The sequence below is a fragment of the Suncus etruscus genome (genome assembly GCF_024139225.1).
Source record: "Suncus etruscus isolate mSunEtr1 chromosome X unlocalized genomic scaffold, mSunEtr1.pri.cur SUPER_X_unloc_2, whole genome shotgun sequence".
NCBI classification, from domain to species: Eukaryota; Metazoa; Chordata; class Mammalia; order Eulipotyphla; family Soricidae; genus Suncus; species Suncus etruscus.
In genome coordinates this window covers 1,896,325-1,909,896 of record NW_026060315.1, presented here as the reverse complement: position 1 = coordinate 1,909,896, position 13,572 = coordinate 1,896,325, and positions in this window count along the sequence as shown.

Sequence of the window (13,572 nt, the reverse complement as noted above, 5' to 3'; positions counted from 1 at the left end):
TTAAAACTTAAGAGTAGGGAGCACTCCTCCTGGGTCGCTCACCTCTGCTGGCAACTCCTGACCCTTCTTGTCTCCACCAGGGTGTGTGTGTGTGTGTGTGTGTGTCTGTCTGTCTGCCTGTGTGTCTGTGTTCTCTGAGTGTCTCTGTGTCTCTCTGTGTCTCTGTGTTGGTGTGTCTCTGTGTCTTGTGTGTCTCTGTGTGTGTCTGTGTGTCTCTGTGTCTGTGTGTGTCTGTGTTCTCTGAGTGTCTCTGTGTCTCTCTGTGTTGGTGTGTCTCTGTGTCTGTGTGTCTCTCTGTGTGTGTGTCTGTGTGTCTCTGTGTCTGTGTGTGTCTGTGTTCTCTGAGTGTCTCTGTGTCTCTCTGTGTCTCTGTGTTGGTGTGTCTCTGTGTCTGTGTGTGTCTGTGTTCTCTGAGTGTCTCTATGTCTCTGTGTCTCTGTGTTTGTGTCTCTGTGTCTGTGTGTGTCTGTGTGTGTCTGTGTGTGTCTGTGTTCTCTGAGTGTCTCTGTCTTTCTGTGTCTCTGTGTTTGTGTGTCTCTGTGTCTGTGTGTGTCTCTGTGTGTGTGTCTGTGTGTCTCTGTGTCTGTGTGTCTGTGTTCTCTGAGTGTCTCTGTGTCTCTCTGTGTCTCTGTGTTTGTGTGCTCTGTGTCTGTGTGTGTCTGTGTTCTCTGAGTGTCTCTGTGTCTGTGTGTGTCTCTGTGTGTGTGTCTGTGTGTCTCTGTGTCTGTGTGTGTCTCTGTGTGTGTCTGTGTGTCTCTGTGTCTGTGTTCTCTGAGTGTCTCTGTGTCTCTCTGTGTCTCTGTGTTTGTGTGTCTCTGTGTCTGTGTGTCTGTGTTCTATGAGTGTCTCTGTGTCTCTGTGTTGGTGTGTCTCTGTGTCTGTGTGTGTCTGTGTTTTCTGAGTGTCTCTGTGTCTCTCTGTGTCTCTGTGTTTGTGTGTCTGTGTGTCTGTGTGTCTGTGTTCTCTGAGTGTCTCTGTGTCTCTCTGTGTCTCTCTATGTGTGTGTCTCTGTGTCTGTGTGTCTGTGTTCCCTGAGTGTCTCTGTGTCTCTCTGTGTCTCTCTATGTGTGTTTCTCTGTGTCTGTGTGTGTCTGTGTTCTCTGAGTGTCTCTGTGTCTCACTGTGTCTCTGTGTTTGTGTGTCTGTGTCTGTGTGTGTCTGTGTTCTCTGAGTGTCTCTGTGTCTCTCTGTGTCTCTGTGTTTGTGTGTCTCTGTGTCTGTGTGTGTCTCTGTGTGTGTCTCTGTGTCTCTGTGTCTGTGTGTGTCTGTGTTCTCTGAGTGTCTCTGTGTCTCTCTGTGTCTCTGTGTTTGTGTGTCTCTGTGTCTCTGTGTCTCTCTGTGTCTCTGTGTTGGTGTGTCTCTGTGTCTGTGTGTGTCTGTGCTCTCTGAGTGTCTCTGAGTGTCTCTGTGTCTCTGTGTCTCTGTGTCTGTGTGTGTCTGTGTTCTCAGAGTGTCTCTGTGTCTCTGTGTGTGTCTCTGTGTCTGTGTGTGTCTGTGTTCTCTGAGTGTCTCTGTGTCTCTCTGTGTCTCTGTGTTTGTGTGTCTCTGTGTCTGTGTGTCTGTGTTCTCTGAGTGTCTCTGTGTCTCTCTGTGTCTCTGTGTTGGTGTGTCTCTGTGTGTGTCTGTGCTCTCTGAGTGTCTCTGAGTGTCTCTGTGTCTGTGTGTCTCTGTGTCTGTGTGTGTCTGTGTTCTCAGAGTGTCTCTGTGTCTCTCTGTGTCTCTGTGTGTGTCTGTGTCTGTGTGTGTCTGTGTTCTCTGAGTGTCTCTGTGTCTCTCTGTGTCTCTGTGTTGGTGTGTCTCTGTGTCTGTGTGTGTCTGTCTGTCTGTCAGTGTCTGTGTGTGTCTGTGTGTGTCTGTGTCTGTCTCTGTGTCTCTGTGTGTGTGTCTGTGTGTCTGTGTGTTTCTGTGTTCTCTGAGTGTCTCTGTGTCTCTCTGTGTCTCTGTGCTTGTGTGTCTCTGTGTGTGTGTGTGTGTGTCTGTGTGTGTGTGTGTGAGACAGAGCAGAGAGGAGCCCCCCACCCTGCAGCTATCCTTGAGAAGCCCCGTGGGCCCCAGCATGACGGAACAAACGATTGTCACAGACATCGTCTCTGACTCTCTGAAGGCTGGTTGGAGAGACTACAATCAGTCCCAGATAGTCCAGCCAAGCACCGTGTTCTCTGGGTGTCTCTGTGTCTCTCTGTGTCTCTGTATTGGTGTGTCTCTGTCTGTGTGTGTCTCTGTGTGTGTGTCTCTGTGTCTGTCTGTGTGTCTGTGTCTGTGTGTCTCTGTGTCTCTGTGTGTGTCTGTGAGTCTGTGTGTGTCTGTGTGTCTGTGTGTCTCTGTGTCTCTGTGTGTGTGTCTGTGTGTCTCTGTGTCTGTGTGTGTCTGTGTTCTCTGAGTGTCTCTGTGTCTCTCTGTGTCTCTGTGTCATAGACATCGTCTCTGACTCTCTGCAGGCTGGTTGGAGAGACTCCAATCAGTCCCAGATAGTCCAGCCAAGCACCGTGTTCTCTGGGTGTCTCTGTGTCTCTCTGTGTCTCTGTATTGGTGTGTCTCTGTGTCTGTGTGTGTCTGTGTTCTCTGAGTGTCTCTGCGTCTCTGTGTTGGTGTGTCTCTGTGTCTGTGTGTGTGTGTGTGTCTCTGTGTCTGTCTGTGTGTCTGTGAGTGTGTGTGTCTGTGTCTGTGTGTCTCTGTGTCTGTGTGTGTCTGTGTGTCTGTGTCTGTGTGTCTGTGTGTCTCTGTGTCTGTCTGTGTGTCTCTGTGTCTGTGTGTGTCTGTGTTCTCTAAGTGTCTCTGTGTCTCTCTGTGTCTGTGTCTCTGTGTCTGTGTGTGTGTCTGTGTGTCTCTGTGTCTCTCTGTGTCTCTGTGTGTGTGTGTCTGTGTTCTCTGAGTGTCTCTGTGTCTCCCTGTTTCTCTGTGTTGGTGTGTCTCTGTGTCTGTGTGTGTGTCTCTGTGTCTGTCTGTGTGTCTGTGAGTCTGTGTGTGTCTGTGTCTGTGTGTCTCTGTGTCTCTGTGTGTGTCTGTGTGTCTGTGAGTCTGTGTGTGTCTGTGTGTCTCTGTGTCTCTGTGTGTGTGTCTGTGTGTCTCTGTGTCTGTGTGTGTCTGTGTTCTCTGAGTGTCTCTGTGTCTCTCTGTGTCTCTGTGTCATAGACATCGTCTCTGTCTGTCTGAAGGCTGGTTGGAGAGACTCCAATCAGTCCCAGATCATCCAGCCAAGCACCGAGAGCTTCCAGGCCAATTGCGAGGCCCCCCCGCTCCACCAAGGGCCAATCCTTAAAGCATTTTGGCTTTCATGAGCAGAACCCCGATGTCATTAGCCACCGCACACATCTGGGCCGTATCAACAACTGGAAAGCCATTGGAATTCTTCTGGCCATTTATCTTGGAATATGGCGGAGACGCACGTTCTGCTCACAGCATCCATCATCATGAGGACTGCGCAGGCGCGAGAGAGGACCCTGGGAGAAAGTCCATTCCATCCTGCTGGCCGATGAGGTCCAGCTGTCCCTGTTTGGTCAGGGCCTCCTCCGTGGCGTGGTGATGGACTGTGTCTTTGGCCTCCCCCGGTGTAGTGTTTTTCTCAGGGCAATCCTTTAGTGGACACCAGGCAGGCGGTGAGATGGGGGAAGCAGAAAAATCTCTACCTATCTCCTCAGAGACCTCTTTGCAGAAATGGACAGTGAGAGCAAAGCAACGAAGCTAAGGAAAGTCTCCCCTTAAGTCTCTTGAGGACATGGGCCCAGATTCAGAGACAGACAGCCACTTCCAGCTTCCTGAAAGCACCTTTTTTTGACCCAAAAGCGTGTGAGACCATCAAGACTGCGACCACTAGGCTTTCCTTCCAGGAATGGAGCGACATCACAATACACAGGAACAGGACCTGACTACAAATTTGTCATAAAAATAGACAAGAAAAGGCAGCCCAAGGCACACGCTCTTATCAGTGATGAATGAAAACCCCAGATATGGATAGAACACTGATAATTAGAACGTCAAGAAGTAAAATGACATAAAATATTGGTAAGCCTAAGATTTTCAGCGGATCACAAGCTGAAATGTGTTTTAATGTGTTCTTTGGCTCTGCTTCTTTTTTCTATTTTCTTTGATTTCTCTTTTGTTACTCCTAACCGTCCCATTCTTCTCACCATTTTTATTCTGTTTTCTTTCCTTCACTCTTTTTTTGAGCTAACAGAATAGTGGGGGTAACGTATCTATTGAAAACGCAGTAGTATAAAAAGGCAGATGAAAATTTATAAAAAAAATAAATAACACAGGAAATGAATATTAGAAAAGTCATTAAGTATGGGATTATTGGACACTTTCAATTCACAATAACAAAGGGAAGAGAGGAAATTAAATTAATCTCATATCTCCTCCAGAGAGAAAACTTATTACGACATAAAAAAATGTAAACACGACCAAAGTAAGAACATGTTGGGTTTTAGAGATCCCAAAACTTCCAAGCTCAGCGTGTATTTACAGGCAAAACTGGTTTCCATCCAAGTTATCTATTCATCAAAAATCTACCCACGAATGATGAGAATGGATTTCATTTCACGGAATTGTCATTAAGATTGTACCCGTTGATTGATACCTAGATAGATAAATGTAATTCAAAGATATTACTTCCAAAGGATCAATGTAAATAAAGCATTTTGCCTCGTAGATAACTACTGGAAGAGCGATTATTGGAAAGGTCTGCGACCCATCACACAGACCATTTTATAAGGGTCTAGAGAATATCAAGGAATAAGTTGTGACACAAATGGGATGTAAGCTGTAAGTTTGGTGGAAGACATTTTGTCAAAGAAGCAAAAAATAAATAAATAAATGAAACCATTCCAAAGGCTAAAAAAATAACACAAACATTTAGTGTTTTCTATTTCTGATCACTGCCGTCTGACCAATGGAGATGGTGTTAGGTTTTATTTTTTTTTTTATTTTTTATTTTTATTTTATGTGTTTATTTTTGGGGTTGAATCATGGCTCAAGATTTATACCCAAGCTATATGCCTGAGGGAACCTTCCTGGAAGTTTTCAGAAGACTATGTGAAGTGCTAAAAATTTATTCTGGACTCCGCCAAAAGGAAGAAACTGATTTTCAAACTCACAAGCCCAAAGTAAACATTCTTATGAAAATATCATTATAGCTTGTAGGATCATTCTGCCTTCAGAGGTTCTACGTGGAAATTAAAGCTCCCAACTCATCTGTCATTGTTCTTCGCAGCTCGTGTTAACAGAGTCACTTCTACGAAAAACGACACACGGTAACATCGTCCTCGCCTGAGAGTCTCATGACCTCCTGAGGAATTTTGATAACCAGCACCAAGATGAAATCGTTGATGCTGACTCTCTTACTTTGGTCTTGTTTCTGGGCTTCTGAAACCTCAGGTCCCAGGATTGGGTTTTAAGACAGGAATGGGACAGGAATGGGAGTGTGTTTTTGTGGGTCTGTAAAAGTTGTGTTTTGGTCCTTTTAATAGTTTACCCCTAGCAAAACTTACGTTTGATGATACATCCTAGTCTAAATGTAAAACTGATTTTGTATACTAGGCATTCGGAAGTCCTTCTTAATTAGAAGGTTTTTTGTTTGTTTGTTTGTTTTCAGAACACAGGAGATTGGAAACTGGTAAAAACAGGAACCACAATAAGGAGAAATTTTCAGAAAATGGCTCCCACAGATATTATTTATGGAGCGTTATTGTGAGACCTGGAGATTGTCGCATGTTGTGTATGTAAACGTTTTATGGGATTATTATGTGACTGACCCTACCCTGATCCAGTGATTGTGCCCTACCCTAGGGTGTGACCTGGCATTCTGCCCCCACCCTAGGGTGGTACCTGATTCTGCTTCCACCATTGGGTGGCACCTGATTCTGGGGGATAAAAACAAGGGTCTGGGGCCGGGAAGGTGGCGCTACAGGTAAGGTGTCTGCCTTGCAAGCGCTAGCATAGGACGGACAGTGGTTCGATCCCCCGGCGTCCCATATGGTCCCCCCAAGCCAGGGATGATTTCTGAGCACATAGCCAGGAGTAACCCCTCAGCGTCAAATGGGTGTGGCCCAAAAACAAAACAAAACAAACAAAACAAAACAAAACAAGGGTCTGTGGAAGGCTCAGGGCTTTTTTGCTGGAACTGAGGCTGAGTCTTTGGACTTCAGTCTTGTCCACCGAATAAAGCGAATATTTCCACAAGCCTGACTGTCTGCGAGCTGTTTACCTGCTGTTTCACCTCAGAATTGTCAGCTAGACAGGGTGGCAGTCGCGTGCTCCGAGCTGGAGGGGAAAGACCTCATCCTCCATCCCTCCATCAGTCAACCTCTTCAGGGGCTGACTTGCAGCAGTCGCAGTTTAATCATTAGCTTTTATAGGAAGTAAGTAAAATTTACCTGCATGAAAAGAATATGCTGTTTTTTATGACCAGGCAAGAATATTTTCTTGAGAGCCTTAATCAAAGTATTATGTTCCCCATATCCAACGCAACATTGTGTTTTCTAGTTTACGTTCTCTGAATATTTTGAAATATTGTCCGTTATAGACCTAATGACAGAGTTATTAGTGGAAAATTTGACGCCGACCTCACAATCCATTAATTCTCCTCTATTCAGCCTAGGGATATCATTTCCTATCCCAACACATGATAAGACTCAGATACGTAAAATCTGAGCAAAATTTAGTCAGTGTATTTATAAAATAGGAAAATAATGTCAATTACCTGAAAACACTGATAACGAAATGATAGATCTCATAAACGTGGCATTTCTATAATAATCACCAATGAGGTTGTGAACAGAAAAATCTGAGATGATTGGAGAGGAAAATGATGGATCCTAATAAAGATATTGGTATTTTTACTATAAGCTTAAACTCTTTATGTATGGGGAAGCCAAAATTTAATTCACTTCAAACCGCCAATTTTTTCTTAGAATGTTATATGCTATTGGCTTTCCACTTTTTCATGTAATCTTACCAGTTTTATTAAGATAAAGTCATTACAGTGTTGTTTGCGGGACAATTTGGTTGCTTTTACCAGTAAATCAATGATCTAGGGTGGATATCAAAGGAAAGAATAAAATGTGATTTCACTATGAATAGAGGATTTTATTTTCAAGTTAAATATTAAAGTACTAGCCTGAGTAACTCTTTGGGAAAAATGGTGATTTTTCATAAAGTGTTCAATACAAGAAAACAACCTGTAAACCCCCAAAATATAAGACTTTAGATGGACGATAATGTGGTAATGCAACATATGAGTACATGATTTTCGAGTGCATACTCTGGTTTTCATACATACATTTCATTATCAAGCTTTTTAAACAGGGGGCCAGTACACTGTCCTTCAGACTGTTGGAGGGCCAGATGATAGTAAAAACAAAAATGATGAACAAATTTCTATGCGCACTGCATATATCTTATTTAGAAGTGAAGAAACAAAATGGGAATAAATACAATATGTGACCCGCGGGCCCTAGTTTTAAGGCCATTGATCTAGCTTATAGTTTTAACTCTATTTCAACTTCACTTTATACTTGTAACATGCTTTTTTTTCCCAGGGATACATTTTCCTTTCCATATTTCAAGGGTAAGTCTTGGACAAGTGCCAGGGGTACAATATGCCAGCATGCGTTTTTTTATTTCCAAGTCTAATTTTGTCCCCAGGAGCGATTTCTGAGCACACAGTAAGAAGGAACCCCTGTGCATCACCGGGTGTGCCCCCCCCCAAAAAAAAAAACAAAAAGAAAAAAGAAAGAAAGAAGGAAGGACAGACATAAAGAGAAAAAAGAAGGAAGGAAAGAAAGTAAAAAGAAAAAGGAAGGAAAGAAAAAAGAATAAAGAAAAAGAAAAATAAGATAGAAAAAAGAAAAGAAAGAAAGAGAGAAAGAAAGAGAGAAAAAGAAGAAAGAAAGAAAAAGAGAAAAAGAAGAAAGAAAGAGAGAAAGAAAGAAAAAGAAGAAAGAAAGAAAAAAGAAGGAAATAATAGAAGGAAGCAAAGACAGACAAAAAGAGAAAAAAGAAGGAAGAAAAGAAAGAAAGTAAAAAGAAAGAAAAAGGAAGGAAGAAAGAAAAAAGAATTAAAGAAAAAAGAAAAAGAATAAAAGAATAAAAGAAAGAAAAAAGGAAAGAAAGAGAAAGAGAAAGAAGGAAGGAATAAAAGAAGGAAAGAAAGACACAAAAAGAAAAAAGAAGGAAGAAGGAAGGAAGGAAAGAAAGTAAAAAGAAATAAAAAGGAAGGAAAGAAAGAAGAAAGAAAGTAAAAAGAAAGAAAAAGGAAGGAAAGAAAGAAAAAAGAATAAAGAAAAAGAAAAAGAAGAAAAAAGGAGAAAAGAAAGAAAGGAAAGAAAGAAAGAGAAAGAAAGAGAAAAAAGAAGAGAGAGAAAGAAAGAAAAAGAAAGAAAAAAGAAAGAAGGAAATAAAAGAAGGAAGGAAAGACAGACAAAAAGAGAAAAAAGAAGGAAGGAAAGAAAGAAAGTAAAAGGAAAGAAAAAGGAAGGAAAAAAGAAAAAAGAATGAAAGAAAAAAGAAAAAGAAAAAAGAAGAAAGGAAAGATAAAAGGAAAGAAAGAGAAAGAAGGAAGGAATAAAAGAAGGAAAGAGAGACACAAAAAGAAAAAAGGAAGAAGGAAGGAAGGAAAGAAAGAAAGTAAAAAGAAATAAAAAGGAAGGAAAGAAAGATAGGAAGAAAGAAAGAAAGAAAGAAAGAAAGAAAGATAGAAAGAAAGAAAAGAAAGAGAGAGAAAGAAAGAGAGAAAGAAAGAAAGAAAGAAAGAAAGAGAGAAAAGAAAGAAAGAAAGATAGAAAGAAAGAAAAGAAAGAGAGAGAGAGAAAGAAAGAAAGATAGAAAGAAAGAAAGAAAGAGAGAAAAGAAAGAAGAAAGAAAGAAAGAAAGAAAGAAAGAAAGAAAGAAAGAAAGAAAGAAAGAAAGAAAGAAAAAGTTGATTATTTCAATTTGAGATTTCTCTAAACATTCCAACCCAGAAAAATAAAATAAAATAAAAACGCGTGAGAAGTATAAATTTTTTTTTTAAAAAGACTATTATTGTGGCCAGAGCAGTGGCTCAAGCGGTAGGGCGTCTTCCTTGCATGCGGCTGACCCAGGACGGACCTGGGTTCGAAGCCCCGGCATCCCATATGGTCCTCCCTCAAAGCCAGGAATAATTTCTGAGCACAGAGCCAGGAGGAACCCATGAGTTTCACTGGCTGTGGCCCCCCCCCAAATATATAATATGTTATTTTTATTTAAAATATAAATGTTGTGAAATATAAAAAATTCTATATTCTGTATGAATGTGTTACCATTAAAAATGTAATACAAGTCCTATCAAATATATTCTCATGTATAATATATTTTAAAATATATCTGATAAAAATCTACAGAAAATATAAATGCATATATGTTATAAATGTGTATTTGATAGAAATAGAAGAGAAAATATCTTAGATAATATAAATTGGCAGATTTCTTGATTTTTTTTTGTATGTGTGTGTGTGTCCAGAAATGGACGATCCTGAGGGACAAGTCGCACTTTAAAGCGTCATTTCGGACTCAATTTATCCGTCAAATCTAGTGACAAGGACCTGAAGAAATTTCCAGTAAACTGGAAAAAAAAATTTCAATAAACTTTATTGATTAGTTAGCTGACCAGTCACAGAAAAAAAAAAAAAAAACACACAGGGAGAAGAAAACAGAGATAATTTTATTAAGTCTCCCTTAATAACAGGTTTATTAAGATAAACTAAAAGCCCTGAGCATGGCCTAGATACAGAATATATATTTATATAATGTATATAACTATTTAAATATAAATATAGATGATTTATAGACGTTAAAATTCATTTTCAGCCATTAATTCCAACCCTATGCGCGTCATCCTTTTTCTTCTTGTTAGAGCTCTCTATTTATTGTTTTTTTAAAAATAATATCTTTATGAAAGCACCATGATTACAAACTTGCTTGTAGTTGGATTTCAGTAATACAAATCTATGCCCCTATATACTATAATAAATATTATATTTTATATAATATATATATTTTATATATTTATATATTATAGTTCATGACTTCATCTTAAATCTTTATAAGTTATATAAATATAACTTTATATATTATGTTATATCACATTATATTTATATTTATACTATAAATATTTATATTTATATTATATTATATGTAGATTAAATATATAGATATAGAAATATATAGATATATATAAATATACTATTTATTTATATACATATAAAGAATATAAGGAATTTAATTGTAATAATTTAATATGATAAAGGGCCCGGAGAGATAGCACAGCGGCGTTTGCCTTGCAAGCAGCCGATCCAGGACCAAAGGTGGTTGGTTCGAATCCCGGGGTCCCATAGGGTCCCCCATGCCTGCCAGGAGCTATTTCTGAGCAGACAGCCAGGAGGAACCCCTGAGCAATGCCGGGTGTGGCCCAAAAAACAAAAAAAAAAAAAAAAAAGAAGACACAAGACATCCTAGCATCATAGTCATTTCCAAGACATGAAACATTATTTACTAAGATCATTTTCCCAGAATGAGAGTTTTGTTGGATCGCGCTGCGGTTGTTAGTAACCCACAGTGACGATGTGGATGAAATTTGAGTTTGGATGAAATCCTATCAACATATATGTCCAATAATTTCCATTTGTAAACTACAGATATCCTATGCCCTAATACAAACTAGTAAGAGCACATGAACAAAAGTTCAAACCTAGATAAAAAGGGAAAACAGAATTATCTTCCTTCAAACTGTATAAAGCCACATCTTTTAGGAAATGCACCTATGAGGTTATCTGAACACTTCCTGCTGACGTGAGTCGTTGGGAGTTTCCAGGGCTTAACTTTTTGATATCTACCAAATAGCACTTTGCCAAAATGAAAATGTTGGGTCCTTATTGGGTCAAAATAGAAATTGCTTTATTATGTTACCCTCACAAAATTATAAACGTAGCTGAATTGCTTCCAAACAAAGAGTATCATTCACAGGTGTTCTTAAATTTATGAAAAATCTAGAAGCCTTCTAGGGTCTCAAATATATCAAATGATTTTGAGGCATAATGGAGCCTAGAGTTTCTTTTTGGATACTTTTCTGAACAAATAGAAGCATAGTATTTCTACCTAATCATTAGGATGACTGCTACTAGATCTTTATCACTTTTCACCAGATAGGCGAAATAATCACTGTCATAACCAGTACATCTTCTTGAAAATGTATTTAAGCAGCTATATGAGATTTGCATTGATGTATATTTTAACATTATTTAAAAAAATTAATTTTAAGGATATGAAATCAAACAGACAGGGCTGGAGCAATAATGCAGTGGTAGGGTGTTTGCCTTGCACGTGGCGGACCCAGGACAAATCTGAGTTCGAACCCTGACATCCCATATGATCCCCCCAAACCAGGAACCACTTCTGAGCACATAGCCAAGAATCGCCTCTGAACGTCATAAGAAAAGAAAGAAATTAAACAGAGGCATAAACCTTTTGATATTGTCCAATACTCGTGTTTTAACAGTCCTATGAGCATGTTCAACATTGGCTGGTCCTTAAAAATTAAGAGATAGCACAGTGGCATTTGCCTTGCAAGCAGCCGATCCAGGACCAAAGGCGGTTGGTTCGAATCCCGGTGTCCCCTAGGGTCCCCCGTGCCTGGCAGGAGCTATTTCTGAGCAGACAGCCAGGAGGAACCCCTGAGCACCGCCGGGTGTGGCCCAAAAACTAAAAAAAAAAAAAAAAAAAAAAAATTTTAAGGGAATCCCAATGGTATATTTGATATGCGATGTTGTTGTTGTTGTTGTTTTCTTTTTCAAAATGATTGAAATGTTGCACTTGTGTAGACTGGAAAATAGTCAGCTTTGCCGGTGTCTGAACACACATCGCAGAGAAGAAATGTAGTCTGAACTTGTAGTAGGAGGCCGAAGAATCCGCCAGGTTCAGGTCAATACTCTCTATGCATTGGAAAGACTTTCAGGCTTTGGTAATCTTCAGTTCTGTCCAAAATATTTTGGCCAGCTGTAGCAACATGTGAGGATCGTGTTCACACTTTGTTAGGTCAATTCAGCATTCCAATTAGATGGAGTCCAGTCTGATACCCAGATTCTTGAGATTTTTCATATGAGACATTCTTTTATTTTTTCCCCTGTGGAAAGTTTTTTTTTCATAAATTATCTTTATCTAAACACCGTGATTACAAATATAATTGCAGTTGTATGATTACAGTCATGTAACGAACACCCCCCTTCACCAGTGCAGGATTCCCACCACCAATTTCCCAGATCTATCTAATCCCCACCCCACCCCACACCTGTACTCGAGATAGGCTTTCTTTCTCCCTCATTCATTCACATTGTTGTGATAGTTTTCAGTGTAGTGATTTCTCTAACTGCACTTATCACTCTCTGTGGTAAGCTTCATGTCATGAGCTGCACCTACTGAGAAGATAGGGGGAAATAAGGGTTGGGACTGAGGCAGTAAAATATTAGAAATGAGATTTGTAGGGCAGAATCAAGGTCACAATACAAGATGGATGTTATGGATATATAAAATATATGCATACAATACTATCAATAGGAAAACAAGGAGAAAAAATTTCCAGTGACTGTCCCAACAGAAACCAGTGCTAGACCAGCCCACCCTCCTCCCAGGGCGCATTCCCATTCGTGTAGGGAGAGGTAGCGGGGAAGCCTGAGGACCACTAAGTGTCCATCTGAACCCACTTCTGGCCATCTGAGCTGGCACCCAGGGAAGGCCTGGAGTCAGGAGAAAAAGACAAGGATGGCTGGGGGCCTGCTAAGCCTCCCAGCACTCCCCAGGCCAGGGAGAATGGCTCCGTCCAGTATGGGGCCTCCCCAAACCCCATACCTGGTAAGAGCTGGTCTCCAGAATCAAAGAGGAACCAGAGGCCAGATGTCTGCCCGCCCTCCTCTCCATGCACCTCCCCCCTGGAGTACAGAGGGAGGGGGAAGCCTGAGGACCACTAAGAGTCCACCTGAACCCACTTCTGGCCATCTGAGCTGGCACTCAGGGAAGGCCTGGAGTCAGGGGAAAAAGACAAGGACGGCTGGGGGCCTGCCAAGCCTCCCAGCACTCCCCAGGCCAGGGAGAATGACTCCGGTATGGGGCCTCCCCAAACCGCATACCTGGGAAGAGCTGGTCTCCAGAATCAAAGAGGAAACCGGAAGCCAGATGTCTGCCCGCCCTCCTCCCCATGCACCTCCCCACTGGAGTACAGAGGGAGGGGGGAAAGCCTGAGGACCACTAAAAGTCTACCTGGACCCACTTCTGGCCATCTGAGCTGGCACCCAGGGAAGGCCTGGAGTCAGGAAAAAAAGACAAGGACGGCTGGGGGCCTGCCAAGCCTCCCAACACTCCCCAGGCCAGGGAGAAGGGCTCCGTCCAGTATGGGGCCTCCCCAAACCCCATACCTGGCAAGAGCTGGTCTCCAGAATCAAAGAGGAACCAGAGGCCAGATGTCTGCCCGCCCTCCTCCCCATGCATCTCCCCCCTGGAGTACAGAGGGAGGGGGGAAGCCTGAGGACCACTAAAAGTCCACCTGAACCCACTTCTGGCCATCTGAGC